This window comes from Bison bison, unplaced genomic scaffold, assembly GCF_000754665.1.
Source record: "Bison bison bison isolate TAMUID 2011002044 unplaced genomic scaffold, Bison_UMD1.0 scf7180017864371, whole genome shotgun sequence".
Lineage (NCBI taxonomy): Eukaryota > Metazoa > Chordata > Mammalia > Artiodactyla > Bovidae > Bison > Bison bison.
The window spans coordinates 6,591,282-6,599,735 of record NW_011494943.1 but is presented as its reverse complement, the minus strand read 5'-3'; the positions used below and the strand labels follow the sequence as shown (position 1 = coordinate 6,599,735).

At 52.5% G+C, this 8,454-nt stretch overlaps 1 protein-coding gene and 1 long non-coding RNA gene across 2 annotated transcripts in view; both read left to right on the top strand.

Annotated features, from left to right (window-relative positions):
- The window catches only part of LOC105000323 (CMRF35-like molecule 1), a 134,608-nt gene that overhangs the window by 97,213 nt on the left and 28,941 nt on the right, over positions 1 to 8,454 (top strand). The window lies entirely within an intron of this gene.
- LOC105000324 lies at positions 8 to 5,150 on the top strand. Its single transcript, XR_826721.1, has 3 exons — positions 8 to 106; positions 462 to 573; positions 1,673 to 5,150. It is a non-coding gene; the product is annotated as an uncharacterized LOC105000324 (long non-coding RNA).

Genomic DNA, 8,454 nt, shown 5'->3' with positions numbered 1-8,454 from the left:
AGCACGAACGACGCTGGGTCCTACTGGTGTCGAATTCAGACTGTCTGGATCCTGGACGTGTTGTCCTGGGACCCCTCGGTCCAGGTTGAGGTGTCTGTTTCCCCAGGTAAGAGCTCTGCTGCTGGGAAAAGAGTGGGCTTGGGGACAAGGATGGGGGACAAGGACGGACAGTGTCCTGGGTCTTGTCTTGTCCTCTGTCTCAGTAGTGTTGGGAGGAGCCTAGGGTATGGTCAGGGAGAAAGGCAGCTGACTCTTCAGCTTTAGCATGCGCTGGGGGCCATAGGTACCCCACACAGGGCATCATCCTTGTCCTTACAGAGAGGCAGAGACCCCTGAACACACTGACTCGCTTCAGTACAAAGTGGTGGTCACTGGATGATTCTACGTGACATCAGAGCCACATGGGTGTTTAGTGTGGGACTAGGGAAAGAGTGATGCCTGAGCCATGCTTTGATCTCCAGCACCAAGTACCACCCCAGGGAGCACTGCCTGTCTGGCTGTACCGGCCAGCCCCCCGACAGTGAATGACGGACAGAACCTCAGCGCCAAGGAGATATCGACTGGCTGCCCAGGGTAAGGGCCGCAGGCCTGGAGACCGTGGGGGAGGAGGGTCAGCAGCCTTAGGGGCCCTGGGGCGGGGCCTGGGGCTGGGCCTGGCAGCACGCCATGACCTTTGTACCTCACCCTCTGCTGGGTTTCCCTCCAGCTCTGGTTCTGATGTTTATATTCTCCAAAGCTGCATGCAGAGTGGAAGATAGCACCTGTTCTGTGAACCCTGTCCCCTGAGGGGCAGCTGCAGGGACACAGATGGAGGCTGGTTTCCTCCTCTGGAGGACTTGAAGCCCCTCCTCCCATCTCCACCCTCCCCGTCTCCCTTCTCACCAGGCTCTGGATGCAGGGGCCTGATTCTGCCGTCCCTAACCCAGGCTCGCATCTAAAGTTCTTTACTCTACCAGAGATTCTGCTTCCAGGAGCTGCCTGTGGGGTCTGTGGGAGGTGCGCTGGTTCCAGGCTGACACTTGGGTCTGTCTCCTCCTTCCAAAGATACCCAGAAGGGCTGTGATGCTGCCGTCAGACCCTGAAGGGAATGGGGGGCGAGAGCTTTAAAGTGTGGGTGAGGACTGGTTTTAAGAAGCCAGCCAATAACAGGGAAGACTATGTGTGCAGGAAAGGGATGGAGAGGATGAGTTTGGACACATGCTTCTGGAAGGGGGACTGCCTGGTCCCTCTCCTCCCTCCGCTCCCTCCCCTCCCCTTAAGGAGAGTCCCAAGGGCAGTTCCTGAGGCAGGAATGATGACAGGAGTCCCAGAGAGGGGCTGCCCTGACTTGGGTCTCTTCTGGGTTTGATCCTGAGTTATCTAGGAACTTCCCTGTGGCTCAGATGGTAAAGCATCTGCCTACAATCCAGGAGATACAAGTTTGATCCCTGGGTCAGGAAGATCCCCTGGAGAAGGAAATGGCAACCCACTCTAGTACTCTTGCCTGGAAAATCCCGTGGATGGAGAAGCCTGGTGGGCTACAGTCCACAGGGTTGCAAAGAGTTGGAGACAACTGAGTGACTTCACTTTATCTAGGCTTTAGTGTTGGGGCGCAGAGAGAGGTGGGACGGGAAGGGTCCTGGGACCTCCTCCAGGGGAGGCAGCTCATTTCCAGTCACTGTGTCTCCCACAGGTCTGAGCTCAGCAATGTCCACTTCCTGCTCCTGGTCTTCCTGAAGCTGCCCCTGTTCCTGGGCATGGTTGGGGCTGTCCTCTGGGTGAACAGACCTCAGAGGCGCCCTGGAGAAAGAAAGAGACAGCTTGACCAGGGAGGTCCACCATGCAGTGTGCTGTCCCCAGGAATGCCCTGCCCAGGAATACAGCTCTTCAGACTGGACAAGAGAGACCTTCAGATTCTGGGCTCCAGGGCAGGGGGACAGCAGTTGCTAGATTCTGGAAGGACTTAGGTCTTCTGGGGGCGCTGGTCCAGGGAGGGTCCTGGATCTTAGAAGACACTTGTTCTGAGTCCTCAGGTGAGGAAGGGCTCAGCCACCCCTGCCCTTGCTTGGGGGTTCTCTTTTCTCCTCCCCAGATCTCCTGATTCCTGGACTTCACACCCACCTCCCAAGGGCCAGAATTCTCTGGAAGTTGCGTGCTCAGGGGCCTGACATTTTACTCTTCTCCTTGGCACAAAAGCTTCTGGGTTCAGCATAGCCAGGGAAATGCCCACCTCCTCCCTGCAGACAGGAGGCTCCCTGGGGACACACCCCTCCCAGCTTCAGTCTTGGGCTCACAGGGCTCCATCTGCTTCTCTGGGACAATTCCAAGGGAGTTTAGTCCTGACAGAGTTTGCTCATGCAGCTGTCCTGTGAGCTCAGGGTTATTTCCTCTTTTCCAACGCCTCTTGGGCTTCAAACCTTCTTGTGTCCTTGTGACCGGTGTGTGACTTGGCTGAGTGCATCTCTGTCTAGCTCAGCCACAACTGAGCAGCTTCGAGTTAAAATTCTCTTTGGAGCAGTAATGGTAGAAGGAGGCAGTGGGTACCTCTAATATCACTCTGGGAATTCCCTAACTTGGAGGGTCTCCCGTGCATAGAGTCAATGGAGAGTCCAGGTTTATCCAGTTTAGGGGAAGTCTGGTTGAGACCATCCATCAACAATCAACCATTTTTGCAGAAGAGGCAGACATAGCTTCAAATACAGGGTACAGGACCCAGAGGAAAGGAGATGCTTCACCACTTTGGGATCGTATGACGCCACCATAACCACAGGCACCCTTAGCCCAGGGGAGTGCTCAGTTGGTTCTTGGATGCATATCCATACTCCCTCCCTGAAGTATGCAGGCAAGAGTTGCACAGTCTGTCAACATTTCCACTCACCTTTCTGCATCCATAGTGACCCTTTTCCTCTGAGAGCTCCTCCGAGCACTGAGTTCTCAGGCAGGGCTGCTGTTCTCTGAACCTGAGCTCTGATGTGGCTCCCATAAGGGTGTGTACATTCGTGGCATCTCAGGGAGAGCTGGGGCTGGCCCCAGACTCGGCTGAAGGAAAACCTCGTTCTAAAGAGGCACATACTAATCATGACCGTAAAATATACACAGGGTGGTATAGGAAGCATAATAATGGGCAAGAGAAGAGCTTGCAACGCACCTCATAAGGAAGATAAACTCACACGTCAGTAGAGCACAGACAGGGCTAGCAAGCTCCACGGGGTAGTCATAGGCAAAATGCTCCATGATGTCAGAGGGGAAAATATTATGTCACACCGGCTGGATCAGTGGGAGGAGGTGATATTTGAGACTGACCTTCAAGGAGGTATATACTTTCAGTTGAGTGGGGTGGTAAGGTGGGGTTGGGGAGCCGGGAGAAGGAACATATCCAGAGCAGCAAGAGCAGAAGTGAAAACAGGGAGGCAGAAAATACTCATTGTAATAGTCAGTCAGAGAAGACCAATCAGCAGAGTGTGAGGTTCACACACAGTTTCGCATGGTGGAGGTGTGTTTAAGATTCCGGTGGGATGAAGTTGTGGCAGTGCAGTTTTAACTGCAAAACCTGGGAAGGCCCAGGAAAACTAAGGTGCGGGTGTGCTGAAGGGGTTTGGACTCCAACTTCTACTCAGGCTTTGACTGAGACGCTTGGATGAATTTGAGCAGATCAACATGGAGTCGTGGATATGTTTTAGGAAGGTTTACCCAGCTGATGAATAAGATAGTCTGATAGGAAGAGTCTGGAAGTACAGAGATGTCAAGCCTGAAAGACCGGAAGGGTAGGGCATCATTGAGAGAAATAGGGAAGTCGGGAGCAGGCTAGAGGGATACAGAGCTTGGTTTTCTCCATGAGACTGGGATTACCAGGCATAGAGGAACAGTCGGAAGCTAGAGACGTGGGTTAGCAGAGTATTCATGCTGCAGGGAAGATGTGTGGGGTGGTAAACTGGAGCCCAGGGAGAAGGAGAATCGTTAAGGGAAGAGTTCAGGACCAAGGACAGGGTCTTTGAAGCACCTGCAGTTAGGAGGGACTGGGAGGTTCCCAGGAAGTGCTAGTGGTAAAGAACCTCCTTGCCAATGCAGGAGACAGTAAGAGAGGCAGGTTAGATCCCCAGGTCAGAGAAGATCCCCTGAGGAAGGGCCTGGCAACCCACTTCAGTATTTTTGCCTGGAGAATCCCATGGACAGGGGAGCCTGGTAGGCTACAATCCACAGGGATGCAAAGAGTCGGACATCAATGAATTGACTGAGCATGCACACATGCAAGACAATAAACAAGCAATTACATAGATCAATATTGGGGAAATTGACATTTTTACCACGTTGAGTCTTCCATCCACAAATCAGGTGTAGCTCTCAATTAATTTAAATATTCTTTGACCTCTGTCATCAGCATTTTGCAACTTTTAGCACACAGATGCTATGCAGGTTCCATTAGATCTTTACCCAGGTATTTCTTCTTTGGGGGGAAGCAGTTATGAATAGTGTTTTATTTTCTACCAACTTGTTGCTAATATCTAGAAATATGATTCTTTTGTGTGTGTATTGATCTTGTATCCTGCGATCTGGTTGAACTCATTTATTGGTTGAGCAGTTTGTTTGTTTTTTTGGTAGATTCCACGGGATTTTCTACATAGACAATTATGTCATCTGAGAAAAGGAACACTTTTATGTTTCCTTTCCAATCTTTAAGTTTTAGTGGTGTCCTGGAGGCCCGGGGGAGCCCAGGGAAGGTTTAAAACACTCTGATGCCATGTAGAGGATGTGGCATCGTGGGTCCACTGCTTTCAGCCATTGCTACTTTTAAAAGAGAAGCTGGGGGACTTCCCTGGGGTCCTGTGGTTGAGACTCCATGCTTCCAAAGCAGGGGGTGTGGGTTCGATCCCTGGTCAGGGAATTAAGATCCCACAGGCTGCATGGCATGGCAAATAAAGAGAGAGAAGCTGGAGGTGAAATCTCTCATGTTTACGTATGGGCAAGAGATTCCATTAATAAAATACCATGATCAAAACGAAACATGTCCGTAAATCCATGCAAGTTATGGATACAGTCTGATTTCTGAGAAAAGCAGAGAATTTCAGAACACTGTATCTGCCTGGTATTTATGCCTGGGGCCATATGGTGCCCTCAGCAGGCTTAGGAACTGACCTTCTCAAGAGCACAGATGGATCTGTGGGGACAGTGGGTGAGCCAGACGCATGCTGGTCCTGGGCAGATTCGACTCTGCTATCTGGCTCTATGACTGGGCACCCAGGGCCTTCACCCTTCACATCTCCTTGTTCTTATATGTGATGTGAAGATGCTGGATCAAGACTTGTGTGTGGCAGCTTTAAAGTGTGACCTCAAAGTTCCTTGACGCTCCTCCTATCAAGGCTTGGGCCTTACTTCCCCTCCTTGAGTCTGGGGGCACTAGGGCTGCCTCAGTCACAGACTGGAGCAATGTTTCTCAATGCTTCTCCCATTATCATCCTCCCAAAGATCCCCTGGGGGAGGAAATGGCAGCCCACTCCAGTATCCTTGCCTGGGAAATCCCATGGACAGGGGAGCGTGGCAGGCTACAGTCCATGGGGCTGCAAAGAGTCGGCCATGACTGAGCAGCTGAACCACCAGCACAACCATCGCTTTCAGTTGGCGTCTACATGTAGGGAGTCCGATCATGACCTCCGTGAGGGGATAAAAAGGTATCTTCCAGGTCTCCCCCCTCTATTTGCTGCCAACTCACCACTGCCAGATATAGTCTAACTCTTGTGTTTGATTTAGGGTCACTTCACACCCTCTGGAATATATGGGTCGTCCTCTCACACATAAAAAATGAAACTAGTGTCCCAACGAAACAGTCTCAGAGGAGCGCAGGAAATCCATAGACTTTAATAGGAAACATACAGCACAAATGCACAGCTCACAAACACAGGAGCTGGGCTCTGCACCGAGCCCATCTTTATTCTCTGTGTTCAGGCCACTCTTCCTCGAGGAGGTATGGATGCAACAGAAGGTGGGCTTGGTGGACCCCTGGACGCCCGGCCCATGGTGGGGGGTCTTTGCCCATCTAGACACACCTTAAAGCTTTTTAAAAAATATTTTTTATTTGTTTATTTATTTTTGGCCGCACACGTCTCTGTTGCTGGGTGTGGGCTTTCTCTAGTTGTGGCGAGCAAGGGGGCTGCTCTCCGTTGCAGCTCATGGGCTTCTTATCACAGTGGCTTGCCTTGCTGTGGGGCTCAGGCTCTGGAGCTCAGGAGTTGTGGTGCACGGGCCTAACTTCCCTGAGGCATGTGGGATCTTCTCGGGCCAGGGATTGAACCCGTGTCCTCCTGCATTGGCAGGCGGATTCCCAACTACTGGACCACCAGGGAAGTCCTAAATCTTTTTAGTTTAATTCCAGTTTTATGTAAACCGATGGGTCTAGAATTTTGAAACCCATTGTTGGGCGGGAGCCCTGAACAAGGCCTTAGTCAATTATCTTCGGAAGAGCCACCCTCCCTCCAGAGTCACAGGGACGGAGGCATTGGAAGGACACTCCCAACTCCAGGTGAGATCACAGGGGCCTCCGAGGACCCCGTGTATAAGGGGAACGCCATCTCCTCTCCTCTCTTTGAGCCTGCGGTGGAGGCTGCAGGAGGCAGAGAGGCCCCATCAGGTTTCCGAGGCCAGGATGAAAGGAATCTTCACCGCAGCAGGGACACTCATCTCCTTTGGGACTGAAATCACTGCTCCTTCTCTGATAAGAAGTCGGGAGCTTCTTCTCCATCCGCTCGGCAGGCGGGAGGGCGGGAGGGTGTTGGTGGTGAGCGCGCTGTGGTTCTCCCGCTCAGCCCAGCTCATTGCCCCCTGGGCTGCCCCAGATTCCTGCTCAGCCACGGTGCAGCACACAGCAGGCCACCTCCACAAAGGTCAAGAGCACCACGTGGATGTTGTAGAGGAGGACGCTTACGAGGCACAGGTAACAGGAGTGAGCTGTGTCTTTAGGGGAGCCCGTGGCCCTGCCTCTCTGCCCCCTCCCTGAGCTCAGACCTGGGTGACAGAGGGGCAAGCCTGCGTCCCTGCTGGGGAAGTCTCCTCAAGGGGCACAGCCATTCTGCTCAAGGGCTAAGCCTTCAGGGCCTCCCTACAGACCCAGCCCGGGGACGGCACCCTTTGCCATCTGTTACCGTCCTGCCTTGTGACTGCTCCCCCATGATCCTCCTCAAACCCCCTGCAGTCTAGACCCTCTCCTGTCTTTCTGATTCGGCCTCAGCTTGCCCGGCCACCTTGTGCTGCCTTTGGTAAACTCTGCCTGTCTTTCAAGCTCAGATCTAATGTCGCCTCTTAGAAGCAGAGAAAGCTTCCTCAACCCCATCAACCTGGCTATTTACCTGTTCGGTTCTCCTGGGGAGGGGTCTGTCCCTGCTCTGACCCCCATCAGATGGTGCGTTTAAGAAGGAATATCTCACATAACACATACGTAATTTTAAATTGGAGGGTAATTGCTTTACAGTGCTGTGTTGGTCTCTGCCATACAGCAACTTGGACCAGCCATAGGTATACACATGTCCCCTCCCGCTTGAACCTTCCTCCCACCCCCCACCCCATCCCGCCCCTCTTAGGTTGTCACAGAGCACTGGGCTGAGCTCACTGGCTATCTGTTTTACATATGGTAATGGGCTTCCCTGGTGGCTCAGATGGTGGTAAAGAATCTGCCTGCAATGTGGGAGACCTGGGTTCTGGTTCGATCCCTGGGTCAAGAAGATCCCCTGCAGAAGGAAATGGCAACCCACTGCAGTATTCTTGCCTGGGATATCCCATGGACAGAGCAGCCTGGTGGGCTGCAGTCCACGGGGTCGCAAAGAGTCGGACGCGACTGAGCGACTGACACGCACAATGTTTCCATGCTGCTCTCTCGGTTTGTCCCTCTGCTTCCCCTGCTGTGTCCACAAGTCCGTTGTCTGTATCTGTGTCTCTACTGCTGCCCTGCAAATAGGTTCAGCTGTACCATTTTTCTAGATTCTATATATATGCATGCTGCTGCTACTGCTGCTGCTAAGTTGCTTCAGTCGTGTCAGACTCTGTGCGACCCATAGACGGCAGCCCACCAGGCTCCCCCGTCCCTGGGATTCTCCAGGCAAGAACACTGGAGTGGGTTGCCGTTTCCTTCTCCAATTCATGAAAGTGAAAAAATAAAGTGAAGTCGCTCAGTCGTGTCCGATTCCTAGCAACCCTATGGACTGCAGCCTACCAGGCTCTTCCATCCACGGGATTTTCCAAGCAAGAGTACTGGAGTGAGGTGCCATTGCCTTCTCCAATATATATGCATAATATACAATATCTAACACAATAATATGTTTGTGTTACATATATACACATAACACATATTTGACACTTTGGTCTAGTCACACTGCTGGGCCTGTGGTTGTCTCTGCTCCTCGGATAGCCCCTCCCGGTACAGAAGAGAGTCTGATCCCCTCCCCCACAAGCAGGGCAAGGACCCCCCTCTCCCCGAAACACCCCCCACCC